Below are 11,602 nucleotides of genomic sequence, written 5' to 3'. Positions count from 1 at the left end.
AGGTGTTACTTGAGTTCAACAAAGCAACTTGTTGCTTGAGTTCCTCTATCAATCCTTTAACCTCAACATTGTTGGCCGACTCGACGGTTGACTTTCCCTTCCTCTTGTGCCTATCATTATTCCAATGAAAAGTACGGGAAGCCATTTCCTCAATAAGTTCCTTGGCCGTCTTGTGATCAATTTTGTCTAATGCCCCCTTTCCCGAGCCGGAATCTAGGTTCATTTTCATTTCATTGCTCAACCCCTCATAAAAGTTGTTGATCAACTCATCATCTCCAATCCCGTGATGAGGACACAACCTTTGGAGTCCCTTATACCTTTCCCATGCCTCGTAAAGGGTTTCATCATCATGTTGGGTGAAGCCTTGGAGCTCACTCTTGATTCTTGCGGTCCTTTGTGGTGGAAAGTACTTGTTCAAGAAGGCCTTGGAGACATCATTCCAAGTTCTAAAAGAATCGGGCTCACAACTCTTCAACCATTCCTTAGCACTCCCCCTCAAGGAATAAGGAAAGAGTCTAAGGCGGATGGCATCCTCCGACACTCCATTTGCTTTGAACATGTCACAACTATCCAAGAATTCATTAAGATGTTCATTGGGGTTTTCGGTGGCTCCCCCTCCGAATTGGTTTCCTTGGACTAGTTGCAACAAAGTAGCCTTCACATCAAAGTTATTGGCTTGAATAGGTGGCTTGACAATACTTGGGTTCACCACCTTCTTCGGAGCCAAATTATCCCTCATAGGAACCGCGGCCATTGTTGGTTCTTCGGGAATTCCAAATGGATTCTCAAAGAACTCAAGATTACACGGTTCTTCTAAAACACCTTCCACTACTCAAGAAATGGATTAGTAACAAAGAAAGACCTAGTCTAAACTAGAATAAAACAATTAATATCTAGCCTTTGCTCCCCGGCAACTGCGCCAAAAACTTGATGGTATCAAGCTATACCTCGCAAGTGCACGATTTTATCGTTGTACACTATTAAGGGTCGATCCCACAAGGAGCTAGGAAGACTACTAATCGTTTTAACTCTATGGTTTAGCTAAGTCGACAATAATGGGAGAAAGTTATACTTAGAACTACTAACAATAAGGTAGAACAACTAAAGAAGAAATAAGAGAAAAAGCAAGGTGGAATGAAGGGTTGTAAATCAAATGGATTAAAAACCTAAGACTCGGTTCTTCCCAAACAATTCGTAATTCCACACAATCAAATCTCTAGGCTAATCACAAGGGTAGTTAGGTGAGGAGGTGACGACTCTAATTCGCCTAAGACCCCCCTCTCGGGTTCGAAATAGGACACTAGTACTACCCACCAACCCCCCTCTCGGGTTCGAAGGTCGGAATCCCTAACTCAATACCCGACTACCCCAAAAACATGCATTTTCCCAAGGTAGTCCAATATTTGCTAAGGTCATTAAGCCCCATCAATTTCCGGGTCATCCCACTCCCTCTCTCGAGGGTCGATTTCAAACGCTAGTTTAGAGGTGTCCTACCCCGGTTCTCCCTTTCGGTCTCAACCAAGGTTAACAATAGGGTCAGGTCTCGGGTATCCAAATCACAACCTAACCAACTCTCGTTGGTGGTCAAGGGTGGTAAGTCAACACTACCCAAAAGTCAACCCATAAACCATGTCATTCCTCTAAACTACCCTCACCAATTTCCCCAAATAATTAGCCTTTATGAAATTCAATTAGTGAAATTACTCATGTTGGGTCAAACCGAGCCCTAGTGGAAGACTACTCACTAATCATGGTCCTAATCGCAAAATAAACAATAAAGATGGAATCTTTAAACATAAACATGGGTGGAAGATGAGTTCTACTTCTAAACATTCAACAATCCAACAATAATTAAGAGGAAAGATGGTTTAATCTAATAACAAGGTTGATTAAGCTAAAAGACACAATCTTTAACCAAATCAACTCAAAGATTAAGTCTTTGAGGACAACTATCCAAGGATGAACAAATGAAAGAGAAACAAAGGAAAGATGAACAATGAAAAGATGAACAATGGTGAAAACAACAACAATCAAACAACAAAGATGCAAATTTAACATAAACAATCAAACAAACTTGAAGGAAGAACAAATGCAAACAAATGAAATTAAAGAGAGAAAGAGAAATTGAAATATACCAACAACAAGAACAATTGAGAAAACAAGGAATTTGGTGCAAGAAAGCTTGAATCTTGTAAATTGTTTGAAGGATTGTCACAAATTACAAGGGTTTTTTCTATTTTCTCTCACTAAGAGTTGTTATATCATGATAATCCCAGAAAACTCAAGTTTCTTTGCTTATATACTAGGTTACAAATCAAGTAAAAACGACTTAAAACAATGTCGTTCAAGCTAATAAGAGTATTGCGCGAATCTGGAGATGCGCACTGTTGAGTTGAGATACGCACGGTTAGATGCGCACGGCCTGTGCTTTCCTGTAAGAGATGCGCATCTTGGAGATGAGGAAGGCACTGTTGGATGCGCACGGTTTATGCCTTCCTGTAAGAGATGCGCATCTTGCTTCTGGATACGCGCTAGACTCAGCCTTTTGCTCTCTTAGGCCTTTTATTCCGTCTTGGGTTGGGCTTGTGGTCATGTGTATCACATATGGGCCTCCCTTAGTGGGTGTAGTATTGCTAAATCATCATCTTTCCTACAAAAAATGGATAAACACAACCAAAACCGAAACAAACTTTCAAAAGGACGGGATTTGAGCATTATATGGAATTAAAACCTTGAAATGCACATAAAATACATTCAAGTGAGCTATAAGCAAAGGTTCTTAGGCATAGAAAGAGCGTAAATAACGAAGTTATCACCGGTGTGCCACAAACCAGCATACGCCGAAACTCGGATTATCGTGAAAAATGTGTTAAAGCTCGTTATTTGAGGCTAAAATCGAACAGGTTGATTCCTGAAATCGAACAGGTTGATTCCTGAAATGAGCTCGGACGCGTGATTGAAAAACAGGGTGAAAAAGAAACGAGTTCCGTTTACCTTACGAACGAACGGCTGAAATTGAAGTGTATAATACACGGTTTTTCGGGATTCCGGGGTCCTGGATTAAAATTCACCGGAAATCACATAGAAATTTCCTCGGGTCAGATAAAGCAGCCACACAAAGTTTGAGCACCAACGGAAGACATTTGGGGGTGCCGGTGTGCCACAAACCAGCATTCGCCGAAACTCGGATTATCGTGAAAAATGTGTTAAAGCTCGTTATTTGAGTTTGAAATCGAACAGGTTGATTCCTGAAATCGAACAGGTTGATTCCTGAAATGAGCTCGGACGTGTGATTGAAAAACATGGAGAAAAAGAATTAGGTTCCGGTACGACCTTCCGAACGGCTGAAATTGAAGTGTATAATACACGGTTTTTCGGGATTCTGGGGTCCCGGAATAAAATTCTTTGGAAATCACATAGAAAGTTCCTCGGGTCAGATAAAGCGGCCACGCAAAATTTGAGCACCAACGGAAGACATTTGGGGGTGCCGGTGTGCCACAAACCAAAGATTCGCAAAACTCGGATTATCGTGAAAAATGTGTTAAAGCTCGTTATTTGAGGCTGAAATCGAAAAGGTTGATTCCTGAAATCGAACAGGTTGATTCCTGAAATGAGCTCGGACGCGTGATTGAAAAACAGGGAGAAAAGAAACAGGTTCCGGTACGACCTTCTGAACAGCTGAAATTGAAGTGTATAATACACGGTCCGGGATTAAAGGGTCCGGAACAAAATTCTCCGGAAATCACATAGAAAGTTCCTCTTGTCAGATAAAGCGGCCACGCAAAGTTTGAGCACCAACGGAAGACATTTGGTGGTGCCGGTGTGCCACAAACCAGCATTCGCCGACACTCGGATTATCGTGAAAAATGTGTTAAAGCTAGTTATTTGAGGCTGAAATCGAACAGGTTGATTCCTGAAATCGAACAGGTTGATTCCTGAAATCGAACATGTTGATTCCTGAAATGAGCTCGGACGCGTAATTGAATTACAGGGAGAAAAAAAAAACGGGTTACGTACGACCTTTCGAACGGTACCAAAATTGAAGTGTATACATGGTTTTTCGGGATTAAAGTGCTTAATAAAATTATCCGTAAATCACATAGAAAGTTCCTCGGGTGAGATAAAGCGGCCACGCAAAGTTTGAGCACCAACGGAAGATATTTGGGGGTGCCGGTGTGCCAAAACCAAAGATTCGCCGAAACTCGGATTATCGTGAAAAATGTGTTAAAGCTCGTTATTTGAGGTGAAATCGAAAAGTTGATTCCTGAAATCGAACAGGTTGATTCCTGAAATGAGCTCGGACGCGTGATTGAAAACAGGGAGAAAAAGAAACAGTGTCCGTGCGACCTTCCGAACGGCTGAAATTGAAGTGTATAATACACGGTTTTTCGGGATTCCGGGGTCCCGGAATAAAATTCTCCGGAAATCACATAGAAAGTTCCTCTGGTCATATAATGCGGCCACACAAAGTTTGAGCACCAACGGAAGACATTTGGGGGTGCCGGTGTGCCACAAACCATCATTCGCCGAAACTCGGATTATCGTGAAAAATGTGTTAAAACTCGTTATTTGAGGCTGAAATCGAACAGGTTGATTCCTGAAATCGAATAGGTTGATTACTGAAATGAGCTCGGACGCGTGATTGAAAAACAGGGAGAAAAAGAAATAGGTTTCGGTACGACCTTTCGAACGGCTGAAATTGAAGTGTATAATACACGGTTTTTCGGGATTCCGGAGTCCCGAAATAAAATTCTCCGGAAATCACATAGAAAGTTCCTCGGGTCAGATAAAGCGGCCACGCAAAGTTTGAGCACCAACGGAAGACATTTGGGGGTGCCGGTGTGCCACAAACCAGCATTCGCCGAAACTCGGATTATCGTGAAAAATGTGTTAAAACTCGTTATTTGAGGCTGAAATCGAACAGGTTGATTCCTGAAATCGAACAGGTTGATTCCTGAAATGAGCTCGGACGCGTGATTGAAAAACTTGGAGAAAAAGAAACAGGTTCCGGTACGACCTTCCGAACGGCTGAAATATACACGGTTTTTCGGGATTCCGGGGTCCCGGAATAAAATTCTCCGGAAATCACATAGAAAGTTCCTCTGGTCATATAAAGCGGCCACGCAAATTTGAGCACCAACGGAAGACATTTGGGGGTGCCGGTGTGCCACAAACCATCATTCGCCGAAACTCGGATTATCGTGAAAAATGTGTTAAAACTCGTTATTTGAGGCTGAAATCGAACAGGTTGATTTCTGAAATCGAATAGGTTGATTACTGAAATGAGCTCGGATGCGTGATTGAAAAACAGGGAGAAAAAGAAACAGTTTGATGCGACCTTTCGAACAGTAAATTGAAATTGAAGTGTATATAATACACGGTTTTTCGGGATTCCGGAGTCCCGAAATAAAATTCTCCGGAAATCACATAGAAAGTTCCTCGGGTCAGATAAAGCGGCCACGCAAAGTTTGAGCACCATCGGAAGACATTTGGGGGTGCCGGTGTGCCACAAACCAGCATTCGCCGAAACTCGGATTATCGTGAAAAATGTGTTAAAGCTCGTTATTTGAGGCTGAAATCGAACAGGTTGATTCCTGAAATCGAACAGGTTGATTCCTGAAATCGAACAGGTTGATTCCTGAAATGAGCTCGGGCGTGTGATTGAAAAATAGGGAGAAAAAGAAACAGGTTTCGGTACGACCTTCCGAACGGCTGAAATTGAAGTGTATAATACACGGTTTTTCGGGATTCCGGGGTCCCGGAATAAAATTCTCCGGAGATCACATAGAAAGTTCCTCGGGTCAGATAAAGCGGCCACGCAAAGTTTGAGCACCAACGGAAGACATTTAGGGGAGCCGGTGTGCCACAAACCAGCATTCGCCGAAACTCGGATTATCGTGAAAAATGTCTTAAAGTTCGTTATTTGAGGCTGAAATCGAACAGGTTGATTCCGGAAATCGAACAGGTTGATTCCTGAAATCGAACAGGTTGATTCTTGAAATGAGCTCGGACGCGTGATTGAATAATAGGGAGAAAAAAAACAGGTTCTGGTACGACCTTTCGAACGGCTGAAATTGAAGTGTATAATACATGGTTTTTCGGGATTCCGGGGTCCCGGAATAAAATTCTCCGAAAATCAGATAGAATTTCCTCGGGTCAGATAAAGCGGACACGCAAAGTTTGAGCACCAACGGAAGACATTTGGAGGTGCCGGTGTGCCAAAAACAAGCATTCGCCGAAACTCGGAGTATCGTGAAAAATGTGTTAAAGCTCGTTATTTGAGGCTGAAATCGAACAGGTTGATTCCTGAAATGTGCTCGGACGTGTGATTGAAAAACAGGGAGAAAAAGAAACAGGTTCCGGTACGACCTTCCGAACGGCTGAAATTGAAGTGTATAATACACGGTTTTTCGGGATTCCGGGGTCCCGGAACAAAATTCTCCGGAAATCACATAGAAAGTTCCTCTTGTCAGATAAAGCGGCCACGCAAAGTTTGAGCACCAACGGAAGACATTTGGGAGTGTCGGTGTGCCGCAAACCAGCATTCGCCGAAACTCGAATTATCGTGAAAAATGTGTTAAAGCTCGTTATTTGAGGCTGAAATCGAACAAGTTGATTCCTGAAATCGAACAGGTTGATTCCTGAAATGAGCTCGGATGCGTGATTGAAAAACAGGGAGAAAAAGAAACAGGTTCCGGTACGTCCTTCCGAACGGCTAAAATTGAAGTGTATAATACACGGTTTTTCGGGGTCCCGGAATAAAATTCTCCGGAAATCACATAGAAAGTTCCTTGGGTCAGATAAAGCGGCCACGCAAAGTTTGAGCACCATCGGAAGACATTTGGGGGTGCCGGTGTGCCACAAACCAAAGATTCGCGAAACTCGGATTATCGTGAAAAATGTGTTAAAGCTCGTTATTTGAGGTTGAAATCGAACAGTTGATTCCTGAAATCGAACAGGTTGATTCCTGAAATGAGCTCGGACGCGTGATTGAAAAACAGGAGAAAAAGAAACAGTTCCTAGTCGACCTTCCGAACAGGTGAAATTGAAGTGTATATAATACACGGTTTTTCGGGATTTCGGGGTTCCGGAATAAAATTCTCCGGAAATCACATAGAAAGTTCCTCGGGTCAGATAATACGGCAACGCAAAGTTTGAGCACCAACGGAAGACATTTTGGGGTGCCGGTGTGCTACAAACCAGCATTCGCCGAAACTCGGATTATCGTGAAAAATGTGTTAAAGCTCGTTATTTGAGGCTGAAATCGAACAGGTTGATTCCTGAAATCGAACAGGTTGATTTCTGAAATCGAACATGTTGATTCCTGAAATGAGCTTGGACGCGTAATTTAATAACATAATGAAAAAGAAACAAGTTCTGGTACGACCTTTCGAACGGCTGAAATTGAAGTGTATAATACATGGTTTTTCGGGATTACGGGGTCCCGGAATAAAATTCTCCGTAAATCACATAGAAAGTTCCTCGGGTCAGATAAAGCTGCCACGCAAAGTTTGAGCACCAACGGAAGACATTTGGGGGTGCCGGGGTGCCGCAAACCAACATTCGCCGAAAGTCGGATTATCGTGAAAAATATGTTAAAGCTCGTTATTTGAGGCTGAAATCGAACAGGTTGATTCCTGAAATCGAACAGGTTGATTCCTGAAATGAGCTCGGACGCGTGATTGAAAAACAGGGAGAAAAAGAAACAGGTTCCGGTACGACCTTCCGAACGGCTAAAATTGAAGTGTATAATACACGGTTTTTCGGAATTTCGGGGTCCCGGAATAAAATTCTCCGGAAATCACATAGAAAGTTCCTTGGGTCAGATAAAGCGGCCACGCAAAGTTTGAGCACCAACGGAAGACATTTGGGGGTGCCGGTGTGCCACAAACCAGCATTTGCCGAAACTCGGATTATCGTCAAAAATGTGTTAAAGCTCGTTATTTGAGGCTGAAATCGAACAGGTTGATTCCTGAAATCGAACAGGTTGATTCCTGAAATGTGCTCGGACGCGTGATTGAAAAACAGGGAGAAAAAGAAACAGGTTCCGGTACGACCTTCCGAACGGCTGAAATTGAAGTGTATAATACACGGTTTTTCGGGATTTCGGAGTTCCGGAATAAAATTCTCCGGAAATCACATAGAAAGTTCCTCGGGTCAGATAAAGCGGCCACGCAAAGTTTGAGCACCAACGGAAGACATTTGGGGGTGCCGGTGTGCCACAAACAACCATTCGCCGAAACTCGGATTATCGTGAAAAATGTGTTAAAGCTCGTTATTTGAGGCTGAAATCGAACAGGTTGATTCCTGAAATCGAAAAGGTTGATTCCTGAAATGAGCTCGGACGCGTTATTGAAAAACAGGAGAAAAAAGAAACAGAGCTCGTGCGACCTTACGAACAGTGAAATTGAAGTGTAATACACGGTTTTTCGGGATTTCGGGGTCCCGGAATAAAATTCTCCGGAAATCACATAGAAAGTTCCTCGGGTCAGATAAAGCGCCACGCAAAGTTTGAGCACCAACGGAAGACATTTGGGGGTGCCGGTGTGCCACAAACCAGCATTCGCCGAAGCTCGGATTATCGTGAGAAATGTGTTAAAGCTCGTTATTTGAGGCTGAAATCGAACAGGTTGATTCCTGAAATCGAACAGGTTGATTCCTGAATTGAGCTCGGACGCGTGATTGAATAACAGGGAGAAAAAGAAACAGGTTCTGGTACGACCTTTCGAACGGCTGAAATGTAAATGTATAATAAACGGTTTTTCGGGATTCCGGGGTCCCAGAATAAAATTCTCCGGAAATCACATAGAAAGTTCATCGGGTCAGATAAAGCGGCCATGCAAAGTTTGAGCACCAACGGAAGATATTTGGGGGTGCCGGTGTGCCACAAACCAGCATTCGCCGAAACTCGGATTATCGTGAAAAATATGTTAAATCTCGTTATTTGAGGCTGAAATCGAACAGGTTGATTCCCGAAATCGATCAGGTTGATTCCTGAAATGAGCTCGGACGTGTTATTGAAAAACAGGGAGAAAAAGAAACAGGTTCCGGTACAACCTTCCGAACGGCTGAAATTGAAGTGTATAATACACGGTTTTTCGGGATTTCGGGGTCCCGGAATTAAATTCTCCGGAAATCACATAGAAAGTTCCTCTTGTCAGATAAAGCGGCCACGCAAAGTTTGAGCACCAATGGAAGATATTTGGAAGTGCCGGTGTGCCGCAAACCAGCATTCGCCGAAACTCGGATTATCGTGAAAAATGTGTTAAAGCTCGTTATTTGAGGCTGAAATCGAACAAGTTGATTCCTGAAATCGAACAGGTTGATTCCTGAAATGAGCTCGGATGCGTGATTGAAAAACAGGAGAAAAAAAACAGTTCGATTTACCTTCCGAACGGCTAAAATTGAAGTGTATAATACACGGTTTTTCGATTTCGGGTCCGGAATAAAATTCTCCGGAAATCACATAGAAAGTTCCTTGGGTCAGATAAAGCGGCCACGCAAAGTTTGAGCACCATCGGAAGACATTTGGGGGTGCCGGTGTGCCACAAACCAGCATTCGCCGAAACTCGGATTATCGTGAAAAATGTGTTAAAGCTCGTTATTTGAGGCTGAAATCGAACAGGTTGATTCCTGAAATCGAACAGGTTGATTCCTGAAATGAGCTCGGACGCGTGATTAAAAAACAGGGAGAAAAAGAAACAGTTCCGATTTACCTTCCGAACGGCTGAAATTGAAGTGTATAATACACGGTTTTTCGGGATTTCAGGGTTCCGGAATAAAATTCTCCGGAAATCACATAGAAAGTTCCTCGGGTCAGAGAAAGCGGCCACGCAAAGTTTGAGCAGCAACGGAAGACATTTGGGGGTGCCGGTGTGCCACAAACCAAAGATACTGCAAAACTCGGATTATCGTGAAAAATGTGTTAAAGCTCGTTATTTGAGGCTAAAATCGAACAGGTTGATTTCTGAAATCTAACAGGTTGATTCCTGAAATGAGCTCGGACGCGTGATTGAAAAACAGGGTGAAAAAGAAACAGGTTCCGGTACGACCTTACGAACGGCTGAAATTGAAGTGTATAATACACGGTTTTTCGGGATTTCGGGGTCCTGGATTAAAATTCACCGGAAATCACATAGAAAGTTCCTCGGGTCAGATAAAGCGGCCACGCAAAGTTTGAGCACCAACGGAAGACATTTGGGGGTGCCGGTGTGCCTGAAAACCAAAGATTCGCGAAACTCGGATTATCGTGAAAAATGTGTTAAAGCTCGTTATTTGAGTTTGAAATCGAACAGGTTGATTCCTGAAATCGAACAGGTTGATTCCTGAAATGAGCTCGGACGCGTGATTGAAAAACAGGGAGAAAAAGAAACAGGTTCCGGTACGACCTTCCGAACGGCTAAAATTGAAGTGTATAATACACGGTTTTTCGGGATTTCGGGGTCCCGGAATAAAATTCTCCGGAAATCACATAGAAAGTTCCATGGGTCAGATAAAGCGGCCACGCAAAGTTTGAGCACCATCGGAAGACAATTGGGGGTGCTTGGTGTGCCAAACCAAAGATTCGCAAAGAAACTCGGATTATCGTGAAAAATGTGTTAAAGCTCGTTATTTGAGGCTGAAATCGAACAGGTTGATTCCTTAAATGAGCTCGGACGCGTGATTAAAAAACAGAAAGAAAATGAAACAGGTTCCAGTACGACCTTCCGAACGGCTGAAATTGAAGTGTATAATACACGGTTTTTCGGGATTCCGGGGTCCCGGAATAAAGTTCTTCGGAAATCACATAGAAAGTTCCTCGGGTTAGATAAAGCGGCCACACAAAGTTTGAGCGCCAACAGAAGACTTTTGGGAGTGCCGGTGTGCCACAAACCAGCATTCGCCGAAACTCGGATTATCGTGAAAATTGTGTCAAAGCTCGTTATTTGAGGCTGAAATCGAAAAGGTTGATTCCTGAAATCGAACAGGTTGATTCCTGAAATGAGCTCGGACGCGTGATTGAAAAACAGGGAGAAAAAGAAACAGGTTCGTCGACCTTTCGAACGGTGAAATTGAAGCGTATAATACACGGTTTTTCGGGATTAGGGTCCCGAATAAAATTCTTCGGAAATCACATAGAAAGTTCCTCGGGTCAGATAATACGGCCACGCAAAGTTTGAGCACCAACGGAAGACATTTGGGGTGCGGTGTGCCTACAAACCAAAGATTCGCAAAACTCGGATTATCGTGAAAAATGTGTTAAAGCTCGTTATTTGAGGTGAAATCAAACAAGTTGATTTCTGAAATCGAACAGTTGATTCTGAAATGTGCTCGGACGCGTGATTGAAAAACGAGGAGAAAAAGAAACAGGTTCCGGTCGACCTTCCGAACAATTTGAAATTGAAGTGTATAATACACGGTTTTTCGAATCAAGGGTCCCGGAACAAAATTCTCCGGAAATCACATAGAAAGTTCCTCTTGTCAGATAAAGCGGCCACGCAAAGTTTGAGCACCAACGGAAGACATTTGGTGGTGCCGGTGTGCCCTGAAAACCAAAGATTCGCCAAACTCGGATTATCGTGAAAAATGTGTTAAAGCTCGTTATTTGAGGCTGAAATCGAAC

The 11,602-nt window shown here is 43.1% G+C and overlaps 1 non-coding gene across 1 annotated transcript; it reads left to right on the top strand.

Annotated features, from left to right (window-relative positions):
- Positions 1 to 278: 278 nt before the first annotated feature.
- Positions 279 to 385, top strand: LOC141615751 (small nucleolar RNA R71). Its single transcript, XR_012530154.1, has one exon. It is a non-coding gene; the product is annotated as a small nucleolar RNA R71 (small nucleolar RNA).
- The last annotated feature ends 11,217 nt before the right edge of the window (positions 386 to 11,602 follow it).

This window comes from Silene latifolia, chromosome 11 (genome assembly GCF_048544455.1).
Source record: "Silene latifolia isolate original U9 population chromosome 11, ASM4854445v1, whole genome shotgun sequence".
Classification (NCBI taxonomy): Eukaryota; Viridiplantae; Streptophyta; class Magnoliopsida; order Caryophyllales; family Caryophyllaceae; genus Silene; species Silene latifolia.
The sequence above is the reverse complement of the archived record's forward strand: the minus strand, read 5'-3'. Positions and strand labels throughout refer to the sequence as shown.